The sequence below is a fragment of the Mandrillus leucophaeus genome, unplaced genomic scaffold (genome assembly GCF_000951045.1).
Source record: "Mandrillus leucophaeus isolate KB7577 unplaced genomic scaffold, Mleu.le_1.0 Scaffold487, whole genome shotgun sequence".
Classification (NCBI taxonomy): Eukaryota; Metazoa; Chordata; class Mammalia; order Primates; family Cercopithecidae; genus Mandrillus; species Mandrillus leucophaeus.
The window spans coordinates 3,018,128-3,032,650 of NW_012105220.1; the positions used below are offsets into that span (position 1 = coordinate 3,018,128).

Here is a 14,523-nt window from a genome sequence, read left to right on the forward strand (position 1 = left end):
TGATACTGAGATAAAGATAAACTGAGGATATATGGTAATCTGTCTTGGAGTTGGACTCCATTTAATATTTGTTACAACTCAAGTTTCTGAAGATTTCAAATTCCTCTAGTGTCCTTGTTTTTGTCTCCTCTGTTAACTTTGGGTTTCCTTAAGTACTCATCTTCAAACAGTGTCTGTTTCTTGTAGCTCTTTTGTCTATCCCCTTATATTGGAGTCATGTTGGTTTAAATTTTATACTACAAGTTAGAAAAATATGTTCTATAGTGTTCTGATTGAATATCAGTCTTTCAGTGGGCCTATGTCTTAGGCTATGACTTTTACAACTGTTTTGCCAGTAGTTTATGTTTTGTCCCTATTACAGGACTGCCAGATTCATACGCCCACTGAGCAGAAATAGACCAATACACTGAGACATCGTAATTTGCAGCAGAAAAAGGGTTTAATAATCACAAGGCCAGTGGGCAAAGAGATGGAAAGAATCCTCAAGCTTCAAATCTGTCTGCTTGCGGGGTTCTGGGCAAGGGTTGTTAAGGAGATTGTGGTGGGCCAGGGTCTGGAGAATTGGGGTTGTTGATTGGTCAGGTCAAGGAAGATTAAGTCATCACGATGTGAAAACTGCATTCTTCCATGAGCCGGCTCCTTGCTGGGCCCTTCAGACCAGCTGGCATCAACAGTTTTATCAGTATGCCTAACATAAAGGAGAAACTCAAACAGAAAGCATATCATCTCACATGCCTTCGATTTTATCTATAGAAAAGAAAAGGAACACAGTCTTGTGACAAGGGCTACACTATCCTGGGGGAGTAAGCAGCAACTAGCTACAAGGAAGTGGGCCAAATTGGGAAGTGGATTTCATGATTGCCACAAATTATTTTGCAAGACTAGTTGAATTTTATTTTCTCCCTTAATTGGTTTATAATATTTTCTTTGGGACAGTTTCATCCTTCATCCCCCTTATATGAGAAAAGAAGGCTAAATGGGGAGGTGCCAAGATGGCCAATTAGAAGCAGCTGTGGTCTGTGACTCCCACCTAGAAGAACAAAACGGCGAGTGAATTCTGCACCTTCATCTGAGGTATCCAGACTCTCTCACTGGGACTGACAAGGTGATTGGCATGAACCACAGAGAGCAAGGAAAAGCAGAGTGGAGCCATGCCTCACTTGGGAGCTGCACGGGGCAAAGGGCACTCCCACCCCCAGTCAAGGGAGGCAGTGAGTGAGTATGCCACCTTTCCTGAGAAATCATACATTTTCCATGGATCTGTGCAACCCACAGATCAGGAGACCCCCTTGTGAGCCCGCACCACCAAAGCCTTGGGTGCCAAGCACAGAGCTGTGCAGATTTTCATCACTGCCCAGGATGTGGTCAGTGGCAGCAGGCTGGAGACTGTCTAAGATAACTGAGTTCCCAGGGGAAGGGATGGTTGCCATCACTGTGGCCCCAGTTGGCTCTTTTCCACTGGTGGTGCTGGGGAGACAAGGAAGGTTTACGTCAGAAGCACAGCATCTGTGGCAGATCATGGTCAGACTGCTTTTTTAGGTGGAACCTTGATCCATCCCTACTCATGGGGTGGGGCCCCTGCTGTGGGAATTTCACCAACTCCAGACAGAGGTTTATGGACAGAGCTCTGATCTTCCTGGGCAGAACTCCTGTGGGGAGGGGCAGCCACAGTCTCTGCGGTTCAGCAGACTGAGTTTTTCCTGCCTGCTGGCTCTGAATGGTCTTGATAGTCTGGACAAGGGAAATTCCCTCCAGTGCAGTGCACTCTCTCTGCCAAGAGGCAGCCAGAGTGCTTTGTTAAGTGGTCCCTGATCCTGTACATACTCCTTAACTGATTGAGATCCCCAACAGGGTCTCCAGGCGCCTTATACAGGAGCGTTCCTGCTGGCATCACGTCAGTGCCCCTCTGGGATGGAACTCTCAGACGAAGGAGTAGGCAGCCATCGTTGCTGTTCTGCAGCCTTCACTGGTGACAACTCCAGGTGGGGGAGGGACCAAGTGAATAAGGTCTGGAGTGGACCCCCAGCAAACTGCAGCAACCCTAAGGAAGTGGGTCTGACTGTTAAAAGAAAAACAAACAAACCGAAAACAACAACAACAAAAACAACATCCACAAAAATGACCCCACAAAAACCCCTTCCAAAGGTCAGCAGCCTCAAAGCTTGAAGATAGATAAACTCACAAAGATGAGCAAGAATCAATGCAAAAATGCTGAAAACTCAAAAAGCCAGAATGCCTCTTCTCCAAATGATTGCAACGCCTCTCCAGCAAGGGCACAGAACTGGGTGGAGGCTTGAGGTGGATGAACTGACAGAAGTAGGCTTCAGAAGGTGGGTAATAACAAATTTTGCTGAGCTAAAGTATGTTCTAAAACAATGCAAAGAAACTAATAACCATGAAAACATTATAGAAGCTGTTAACCAGAATAACCAGTTTAGAGAGGAACATAAATGACCTGATGGACCTGAAAAACACAACATGAGAACTTCACAATGCAACCACAAGTATAAATAACCAAATAGGCCAAGCAGAGGAAAGAATCACAGAGCTCAAAAATTATCTTGCTGAAATAAGAAAGGCAGATAAGATTAGAGAAAAAAAATGAAAAGGAATGAAAAAAACATCATAGAACTATGGAATTATGTAAAAAGACTGAACCTACAACTGATTGACGTACCTGAAAGAAATATAGATAACAAAACCAAGTTGGAAAACAAACTTCAGGAAATCATTCAGGAGAATTTCCCCAACCCAGCAAGACAGGCCAACATTCAAATTCAGGAAATTCAGACGACTTCAGTAATATACTCCATGAGAAGATCAACCCCAAACACATAATCATCAGTACCTCCAAGGTCAAAAGGAAGGAAAATTGTTAAGGGCCAGGTCACCTACAAAGGGAAGTCCATCAGAATAACAGTGGACTCCTCAGCAGAAACCCTATAAGCCAGAAGAATTGGGGGCTAATATTCAATAATCTTAAATAAAAGAATTTCCAGCTCAGAATTTTATATCTGGCCAAACTAAGCTTCATAAGCAAAGGAGAAATAAAATCCTTTTCAGACAAGCAAATACTGAGGGAGTTCAGCACAACCAAGCCTGCCTCGCAAGAGCTCCTGAAGGAAGTACTGAATATGGAAAGGGAAAACCATTACCAGCCACTACAAAAACACAGTGAAACACATAGACCAATGATACTATGAAGCAACAACAATAACAAGTCTGCAAAATAACCAGATGGCATTATAATGATAGGACCAAATTCACACATAACAATATTAACCTTAAATGTAAATGGACTGAATATCCCAATTAAAAGACACAGACCGGCCAACTGGATAAAGAGACAAGATCCACCAGTGTGCTGTATTCAAGCGAACCATCTCAAATGCAAAGACACACATAGGCTCAAAATAAAGAGATGCAGGAAAATTTACCAAGCAAATGGAAAGCAGAAAAAGGTAGGGTTGAAATTCTAGTTTCTGAGAAAACAGGCTTTAAACCAACAAAGATGAAAAAAAGATAAAGAAGGGAATTACATAATGGTGAAGTGTTCAATTCATCAAGAAGAGGTAACTACCCTAACTACGCATGCATCCAATTCTAGAGGACCCACATTCATAAAACAAGTTCTTAGAGACCTACAAAGAGACTTAGACTCTCACATAATAATAGTGGGAGACTTTAACACCCCACTGTCAATATGAGACAAATTATCAAGAGAGAAAATTAACAAGGATATTCAGGACTCAAACTCAGCTCTAGATCAAGTGAACCTGATAAATATCTACAGAACTCTCCATTCAAGAACAACAGAATATACATTCATCTTGGAGCTACATGGCACTTACTCTAAAATCGATCACATAATTCGAAGCAAAACACTTCTCAGCAAGTGCAAAATAACTAAAATCATGACAGTCTCTCAGACCACAGTACAATCAAATTAGAACTCAAGATTAAGAAACTCACTCAAAATTGCACAACTACATGGAAATGTATCAACCTGCTTCTGAATGACTCCTGGGTAAAAAATGAAATTAAGGCAGAAATCAATAAGTTATTTGAAACTAATGAGAACAAAGAGACAATGTCCCAGAATCTCTGGGATACAGCTAAAACAGCATTGAGGGAAATGTATAGCACTAAATGTCCACATCAGAAAGCTAGAAATATCTCAAATCGACATCCTGACATCACAATTTAAAGAACTAGAGAACCAAAAACAAACAAACCCCAAAGCTAGCTGAAGGCAAGAAATAAGGAAGATCAGAGCAAAACTGAAGGAGATAGAGACAGGAAAAACCCTTCAAAAAATCAACAAATCCAGGAGCTGTTTTTTTTTTTTTTTTGAAAAAAAAATTAACAAAATAGACCTTTAGCTAGACTAATAAGAAAAGAGAGAAGATCAAATACACACAATAAAAAATGACAAAGGGCATATCAACTCTGACTTTACAGAAATACAAACAACCATCAGACAATACTATAAACACCTCTATGCAAATAAACTAGAAAATCTAGAAGAAATGGATAAATTCCTGGAGACATAAATCCTCCTAAGATTGAACCAGGAAGAAACTGAATCCCTGAATAGACCAATAACAAGTTCTGAAATTAAGGCAGTAATATATAGCCTATCAACCAATGAAAGACAAGGACCAGATGGAATTATGGTAGAATTCTACCAGATGTACAAAGAGGAGTCAATGCTATTTCTTCTGAAACTATTCCAAATGATTGAAGAGGAGAGACTCCTCCCTACTTCATTTTATGAGGCCAGCATCATCCTGATACCAAAGCCTGGCAGAGATACAACAAAACAAGGAAACTTCAGGCCAATATCCCTGATGAACATCAATGCAAAAATGTTCAATAAAATACTGGCAAACCAAATCCAGCAGCACATCCAAAAGCTTATCCACCACAATCAAGTTGGCTTCATCCCCGGGATACAAGGCTGGTTCAACATACGCAAATCAATAAACGTAATCCATCGCATTAACAGAACTAAAGATAAAAACCTCATAATTATCTCAATAGATGCAGAAAAGGCCTTTCAACAAAACTTCATGTTAAAATTCAACATCCCTTCATGTTAAAAACTCTCAATAAGCTAGGTATTAAAGGACCATACCTCAAAATATTAAGAGCCGTTTATGACAAACCAACAACCAATATCATACTGAATGGGAAAAAGCTGTAAGCATTTTCATTGAAAAGAGGCCCATGACAAGGATGCCCTCTCTCACCAGCCCTATTCAACATAGTATTGGAAGTTCTGGCCAGGCCAATCGAGCAAGAGAAAGAAACAAATGGTATTCAAATAGGAAGAGAGGAAGCCAGATTGTCTCTGCAGATGACATGATCCTTTATCTAGAAAACCCCATTGTCTCAGCTCAAAAGCTTTTTAAGCTGCTAAACAACTTCAGCAAAATCTCAGGATACAAAATCAATGTGCAAAAATCACAAGGATTCCTGCACACTAACAACAGACAAGCAGAGAGCCAAATCATGAATGAACTCAGATTCCACAGTTGTTACAAAGAGAATAAAATACCTAGGAATACAGCTAAGAAGGGAAGTGATAGAAAGAATCAATATGATTTAAATGGCCATACTACTCAAAGTAATTTATAGATTCAATGCTATTCCCCTTATACTACCATTGACATTCTTCACAGAATTAGAATAATCTGTTTTAAAATTCATATGGACAAAAAAGAGTCTGTATAGCAGAGACAACATTAAGCAAAAATTGCAAAGCTGGAGGGATCATGCTACCTGACTTCAAACTACACTACAAGGCCACCAGACCAGCATGTAAACAAAACAGCATGGGTGGTGGTACAAAAACAGACACATAGACCAATAGAGCAGAATCGAGAACTCAGAAATAAGACCACACAGCTACAACCATCTGATCTTCAACAAACCTGACAAAAACAAGCAATGGGAAAAGGATTTTCTATTTAATTAATGGTCTGGAAGAACTGGTTAGCCATATGCAGAAAATTGAAACTGGACCCCCTTCCTTACACCTTATAAATTAGCTCAAGATAGGTTAAAGACTTAAATGTAAAATCCAAAACTATAAAAATCCTAGAAGAAAATCTAGGCAATACCATTCAGGACATAGGCAGAGACAAAGATTTCATGACAAAAATGCCAAAAACAATAGCAACAAAAGCAAAAATTAACAATTGGGGTCTAATTAAACTAAAGAGTTCTGCTCAGCAAAAGAAACTATCATCAGAGTGAACAGAGAAGCTACAGAATGGGAGAAAAAATTTGCTATCTATCCATCTGACAAAGGTCTAATATCCAGAATTTATAAGGAACTTAAACAAATTTGCAAGAAAAAAAAAACAACTATATTAAAAAGTGGGCAAAGGACATGAACAGGTGCTTCTCAAAAGAAGATATTTATGTGGCCAACAAACAAGCAAAAAAAAAAAAGTTCAACATCACTAATCATTGGAGAAATGCAAATCAAAACCACAATGAGATACCATCTCACACTAGTCAGAATGGCAATTATTAAAAAGTCAAGAAATAACTGATGCTGTTGAGGTTGCCGACAAATAGGAATGCTTTTACACTATTGTTAGGAATGTAAATTAGTTCAACCATTGTGGAAGACTGTGGCAATTGCTCGAAGTCCTAGAACCAGAAATATCATTTGACCCAGCAATCTCATTACTGGGTATGTACCCAAGGGAATATAAATTATTTTATTATAAAGATACATGGGTGTGTATGTTCATTGCAGCACTATTTACAATAGCTAGACTGGGTAAACAAAATGTGGTACATATATAACATGGAATACTATGCAGCCATAAAAGGAAATGAGATGAAGTCCTCTGCAGGGACATGGATGGAGCTGAAAGCCATTATCCTTAGCAAAGTAACGCAAGAACAGAAAACCAAACATTGCATGTTCTACTTACAAGTAGAACATGCATGTTCACATTTATAAGCATGAGTGTAACAATGAGAACGCATACACACAGGGAGAGGAACAACACACACTGGGGTCTGTTAGCAGGGGCAGAGAGAGGGAGAGTATCAGGAAAAATAGCGAATGCGTGCTAGGCTTAATATATAGGTGATGGGTTGGTAGGTGCAGCAAATTCACCATGGCACACATTTACTTATGTAACAAATCTGCACATCCTGAATATGTACCCCTGAACATAAAATAAAATAAAGAATTGGAAAATTTCTCCCTGGGAAGAAAAAAAGGTTAAATGAATCAATGCCCTTCTTCTGGGTGTAATAAGGCTCTGGTAATATCCTTTTCCCTAAAAGGTATGTTTTTGTTTGGAAGAAGGCTCTTGTATGTCACTATGATTACTATTTCTCTATCTCTGCCAGTATTAAAAATATTTTTTTCTCAACTTTTTACCATTAGGACCCAGTGGGTTCCTGGATGCCAAATTCATGCAAATCTGAAGTCAGAAAACTGTCCCCATGAGCTTATTCCCTCACACTAATCCATACTAGGCCCCCACAAATTAGTTAAAATTACTACTGAAGTGTTCATACAAGTTATGGCTCTAGCCACTTCTGCTTCGGGAAGTAGATCTTGGCTATGACTCCCTGGTGTGCCAGTTTCTCTCAATTTTATGGTGATGTTTGCCCCGCTTTCTCAGTTTTCTGATAGACTCAAGAAAAGTCATTGATTTTCAATTTGTATAGCTTTTTTATTATTATTATTGTAAGGCCAGGAATGACAACTTCTGAGGTCTTCACATGTTGGTAATAAATCCAAAAGTCCTGTATTGTGTTTGTTTTCTCATTTTTTAAAACTAAATATTTGAAGTTATTTTATTAAGGGTTTCCTTTTACTCAAAAAGTAAATGCATTAAATATAGTCTACTTATTCTACATTTATGAGAAAGATATTTCATTGTATATTATCAGAACTATAGACCTACAAACATTTGGACTTTATCTGAGGTAATTAATAAGAGATCATACCATTAGTTAAAATTAAGGTATAAATTTAGATCATTATTTTTAATTGGTTATTTTTTAAAGCCGACACAACTTTAATTTACAATGTAAACTCAGGAGTGAAAGAGCATTAAGTAACTCATGATCTGTAAAGAAAATTTCAAAATTTAAAGTAAAGAATGAGATTTTCCCATATTTTTGTGTTTAATTCATCAATGTTTTTAAAATATTTAAACCAGCTAAGAAGTGTGTTCATGTTTCTATTTATTTTAAAAGTGACTTACGTATTTTTTCTCACAAGGGAGGCTGATCGTAGAGGAGTTTAGAGCCTGCATAGTGGCTCCAAGTTAGCATCACTGTTCCTGGTCCTTCCATCTTTCTGCTTAGTCATATTTAACTTGTATTTATTTCTTCATGATCAGAATACGTGTCTTTCTCAACCATCATATATATGTTCTAGATAGAAAGGACAAAACAAGAGTTTATGTTGTTCTGTCAAATTATAGAAAGTTTATTTGATAATAAGTCAACTGTTAAAAAGCACCCCTTAAAAACAGAATAAGTATAGAATAAGTATACAATATTAAAACAAAAAAATAGAATAAGTATACAATATTAAAATAAAGCTTGAGACTTTGCACAATTGAGAAATCTTGAGAATTTTGCAAATTTTAAAATTTTGGTCTGTGCTGTCATTTATTAAATCAGTCAAAATTTGCTTCAAAAACACATAGTTATCAAAATGTGTCACTGCCTTAGAACAGTGCAATCTATAAGTAAAATAATTCTGAATATTCATCTGAAATAAAGTTTTAAAAAGTTTTGAAAATCTACTGTCTATCTTATTTCTTGTAATCAACATATTTCTCAACAGGAAATTTCACCATTTGCCATCAAAATGTGTTGTCTGAAACTTCCACTCAAACCTTCACATAGCAAAATATTTAGACATTCTAAGGAGATGCAAAGTTTGGTAAGCAGAATAAATATGTTTTAATGTTTAATAATTATAAATGATATTTGGAGGATTATGAAGATGTTCTTAGTTCAATTAATAGAGTAAGATTTATATATTTATCAAGGGTGCTGGGACAGATGGGGTGGCTTCCGCCTGTAACCCCAGCACTTTGGAAGCCCGAGGTGGGAGGATCACTTGAGGTCAGGAGTTCGAGACCAGACTGGCCAACATGGTGAAACCCCATCTCTACTACAAATACAAAAATTAGCAGGGCATGGTGGTGCTTGCCTGTAATCCCAGCTACCGAGGTGGTTAAGGCAGAAGAATCGCTTGAACCTGGAACGTTTCAGTGAGCCGAGATCTGGCCACTGCATTCCAGCTTGGTCAACACAGTGAAACTCCGTCTCAAAACAAAACAAAACAAACAAAAGTGCTGGCAACAAATTATAATTCAATATTAACATTTTTTATGTTGAAAGATGGATAAGAATTAAAACTTTGATTTTTCAACTGAGAAATTCAGTTGAGATATTTGAAATTACTGGAAAGCAAAAGGACATTTTAATGTACTGCAGAGTAGCCTAGGGTAATGTGTGTATGTATTTCTACTAAACGCAAAACAAAGTATCAGAGAAAAATTCAATAGACTTCTACTTCTAGTTCAGGATGGGAAAAGATGGAGAAGACCAGAAAAGATCTACATAATGCACAAATCCATGTGATTTCTGAAGGGCAGTGGACACAATCAGTCTTGATAAACTGATAACCAGTTAGTGGATCTGCAGATTTCATCTGTGGTATTCTCTTAAATGATTTGTGTAGTGACTAAAAAACAGTCAGTAAATTTAAATAAACTTTTTTTCTGGTTTAGTAATTGAGGTTGGCCAATGTCTACTATTAATTGTTAACTATTTCCTAATCAATAATCTGTCTTATATTAAACTGCACATACACATTACAAGAAATTTGAGTTACACTCACACATAACTGAATAATATATGTAATGCTTATATAGACATGCATATAATATTAAAATCTAGATATGAAAATAAGAAAATGAAACCACAATTTTTAAGTAATGGAACTTGTTCCAAAAAATGAAATGTGGTTATGCATTGATATGACAATTTTGAATCCTGCCCTCAGGCAGCACCTGAACACTGTGCTTTATTAGCTATCAACAAATTGGCTGCACTGCAAGCTGATGATGGTTTCAGGACAGCAGTGTTAATAATAATGTTCAAAGTGTCAGTCTGGAGGGGAGACATTAATTGACCGTATGAGATTATTAAGCTATAAAAACGATGTTTTATTTTGAACATCAAAATATGATAGAGCTTCCAATGCTCTTGATGAAGTCATTATTAACACAATATGAAACTGATTTTCACTGAAGGTTTACTGTAGAGAAACTTATGTTCCACCAGGCTTTAAAATTGAGAAGAAAACAGAAAGAGTAAATCTTAAATGCCTTTCTTCCCCATCTTCCTCCTTCACCCAGTTTGCCTGCAGACCTACACAGTTACAGTCCCACATACCTCTGGTGTGTATCTCTTTGCAGATCGTTTATCTTACATTTCTACATTTCCCCTTCCCCTCAATAGATGAGCAAAAGATTGTTAAATCATGGTAGATGAATATGGACCGGATCATCCCATGAATTGCGTTCAATCATTGGTTTTACCTTTTAAAACATTCTGAATGAAATATGTAATAATTTAATATTCTAAAACTTCGTTTTTTCAGGAATTTTTCCATATACTCACCATTCCTTCTAAAACAGTGGCCAGAGCAGTTAGAAAACAAAAGCATGAGAAACTGTAACTCTTACAGTTGTATTATGTCTGTATGTCTGTATGCCTTCCCGGTTCTGCAAAGATTATGAGAAATTTTTTAGGTCTGTACATAGTTTTAAAATATCCCAAAATAGTCCACATAAATAAACTCATTACCCTAATAATCTGCAAAATAGACATTGTCATCCTCAAGTAATATCAAAGAAATCTTATTTGCCTGCAAGATCTGAATCTGAAAATCCCAAAGCTCAAGTTTACCTAGCTAAAAGGATGTAAGACCGGGGACTCAATCTGGTCTATCTAATTCTGCAAAGTTTTTTGCTATAAAAGCACTATAGGAAATAAAACATCGGGCTCTACACCTTTAGATAACAAGAATATTTATGTCACTGAACCTGAAAAGATACTGTTTAACTTTCATGTTCTATTTGTCATATTTCTTTTCTGCTTTTATATGTAATTTAGGTAATAGATACCCAAGATTCAACCTAAATTCCCATCAGTGGTAGACTGGAAAAAGAAAGTACAGTACATATATACACCATGAATTACTATGCAGCCATGAAAAAGAATGAGATCTGTCCTTTGCAGCAACATGGATGGAGCTTGGAGGCCATTATCCTTAGCAAGCTAACACAGGAACAGAAAACGCGATACTGCATATTTTCACTTATCACTGGGAGCTAAATAATGAGAACACATTGACAGAAAGAGCAGCACAGCAGACACTGGGGTGTGCTTGAGGGAAGAGGATGAGGTTCAGGGAAAAAAAAATTGTTGGGTACTATGCTTACTACTCAGGAGACAAAATAATCTGTACATCAAACCCCTGAGTGGAGAATTTACGTAAAGAATAAACCTGCGCATATTCCCATGAACCTAAAATAAAAGTTAAAATATTTAAAATAACAATAATAACAACAACTAAAAAGTGTGAAATGTTGTGATAATTACTAAAATGTCAACTAGAGATACCAGGTGAGCATGTTGTTGGAAAAATAGAATGAGTAGACTTGCTTGATGCAAGATTGCCCCAAACCTTCAATTTGTGAAAACATGTATCATTTATGAAGTGCAATAAAGTGAAGCACACGCAAAAAACGTAAGTTTGATTAATACAATTCATTGTTGCTGAAAGATACCTTGAAATATGAGCTATAATGAGAGGCCCTAGAGGAACCTGGCTTTAAAAAGACATAGGTGCAGTGACATGATGTTAGTTACACAGCCTTTGAAGCCATGTTGTGTGAAACAGCAGTTGGATATTGATGTTGGCTACCAAAACCTGTGGGTAGGCATTTAGATTTTTGTTCAGTAGAAAACCTGAACCATCTATCGATTAAACTCTCAAAAGCTGAATAGGCTGCTGCCTGCTAAATGAAAGATGTCTCCCACCGTGGAAATGTTAGGCTAGGGTCACAATTCAAGTAATGTAAATATGGATTTAACAGCCTTCCAAGATGCTTTGCCAACTTAAAGTGTTAGGCAGGTACCTTTTAAAACAGTACACAATTTGAATTACCTGTAACCACTTTTATTATTTCTGAAAGGGAATTTTGTGTGTGCGCTCCCTCTGTCATCATATGGAGTTATTTTGCCTTTTAGAGTAAAATATAAAAACAAACGCACATCACAATATGATGTGGCAAACGTTACCCAGAAGCCTTAGTAATGTTGATGCGACGGTATTGGTATGCACAGAGTATGCAACTCGCAGCTCTGCGATGTGCACTTGTTCTTTTGCTTTCTCTCGTGTGTTCTGCTCCACATATTTTAAGAGAGTTTAATGTGGGTGTTCCAATTCAATCCCATTAGAGTACTATGTATATTATTGTTACTAAATCTTGCCTTCATAATCATTCCTATGTATGTGGTCTATTGAAAAGCAACCATTTATATCTTTAGGAGGATGAATGGCAAGTCACAGATCTAGAACAATAATCAACTTGAACTCATGCTGCTAGCCCAGGTATGGATTTTTAATATAATCTCAGGCAGGGAAGTGCTTGCAGGCATGTTTTCTCAGTCGGGAGCTGAGGAGAGCATATGCACGATGGCAGACACAAGGTACTAGCCTTTGGCTGGCTGAAAGATGAAGTCATTATAAACCTGGATTTTAAACCAAATGTAGTGCTGGCTGCTGTCTGGACTTACCTAAAATATACACTATGTTCTAAAAAGAAGATTGAGAGTCACAAAAGTAAAACAAATAAATTAGAAAGTTGGCATTTTATATTGTCATTTCTCTGTAATAAGTTATAATTGATATTCCAAAAATATACTTTGCTTTGAATTCAAATTGTTTATTTTGAACAATTAGTGCGTTCATCTCTGCATACACCTAAAGAAGATAAATCAATAAATAAAAGAATAAAAATTAATACCCTATATAATAAACACTTGACTTCTTAGTCCTAATTTCTCTTTTATTATGAAGACCAGAAGCAGAACGTTATTCTATTTTACCCAAAAATTATATGATCTTTAGAAACTCATTGTCAGCAATCATCTGTGTGTGTGTGTGTGTGTGTGTGTGTGTATCTCCAGCACAACCATATAATTCTGGAAACTGCCTAAAGTTTTTAGACATCTGCATTGAGACTCATAAAATTACTTCAAAAACAGGGTGTTCTCAAAATGTGTTAATTGATATTTGGAGAAGGAGCCAGTGAAAAATTTCTCATTACATCCACTGAAACAAGTAGTACTAACAGATTTATCTGCACCATAAGATACCAATTAGCAAGCTTATATCTTAAATAGTAAAATTACATGCTTAATTTTAATATATATATACAAACATATGTATATGTAGATATTTTTCCATTCTAATTCAGAGATGCAAAATGAAAGTCATTTATACTGTCATAAATCATAGAAATTATTGTGAATTTAAAATTTGTATTTATTTTTAAGAACAAGGTACAAAGCTATTTGTTAACAGCTGAACTACAATTGTACCTCCTTTTGTCAAAATCTATTCTTTGCTTCCTGTTTACATTGTCAAATTGTCAAATGACATTTTAAAAAACTAAATGGTCTCTTATTCACACTAAAATTCTACTCTTATATAACTTTCTGTTGCAAATTAAAATAACCACAATGTAAGAAAAAAATCACAGCACAAAATAAGTGAGGCTAATTTTGTAACATTGCAACTCTTAAACAAATAAGTCATAAGATTATACGAGAATAGTTTAATGGTATCATTAGGAGTGTTGTTAGATATTTGTATATGGAAATTGGTATGAGCACCACCATTCTAGAATGCAGATTTTTCAAAACTTAAATACTTTATTTAGCATCTATTTTCATAGGCTCAAAACAAGCATAACCAGACCTGATGATGTGGAGGAAGATGGTAATCATAGGTGCCAGGTAATAAATGTATAGATTCTATGATTATCCAAGGTTTGTCATATCAATTATTTAATCCTCACTGTAGCTTTTAGAAGGACTAATGACAATACCTAGTATACAATAGAACCACATAAATGTTACTGACTCATTATTATAGAATTACAATATTGAATGTTATAATTATAGAAATAGAATGGAATATAGACATAGACTATTATAAGTTATAGAATTGCCATGTTCCAGGTAAAATAACTACCTTTAAAAATGTGCCCAATAGAGTATAGGGAGTTTGGAATCATGGGTTGGAACTGTAATTTCCTCATTTCAATGTTTGTTTGTTTTTTTTTCTTTTTTTCTTTTTCACTCAATCTTGTATTCCTATAACTTGAAATAATAACTCCTATTAAAATTCTACTTTATTCTCTTTACTTTAAAGCTAATTGCAGG

The 14,523-nt window shown here is 36.3% G+C and overlaps 1 long non-coding RNA gene across 1 annotated transcript; it reads right to left on the reverse strand.

Moving 5' to 3' along the window:
• Positions 1-420: 420 nt before the first annotated feature.
• LOC105550464 lies at positions 421-8,420 on the reverse strand. The gene is made up of 2 exons (XR_001007729.1): positions 8,247-8,420; positions 421-661 (listed from the first exon to the last, which is right to left on the reverse strand). It is a non-coding gene; the product is annotated as an uncharacterized LOC105550464 (long non-coding RNA).
• Positions 8,421-14,523: the final 6,103 nt, after the last annotated feature.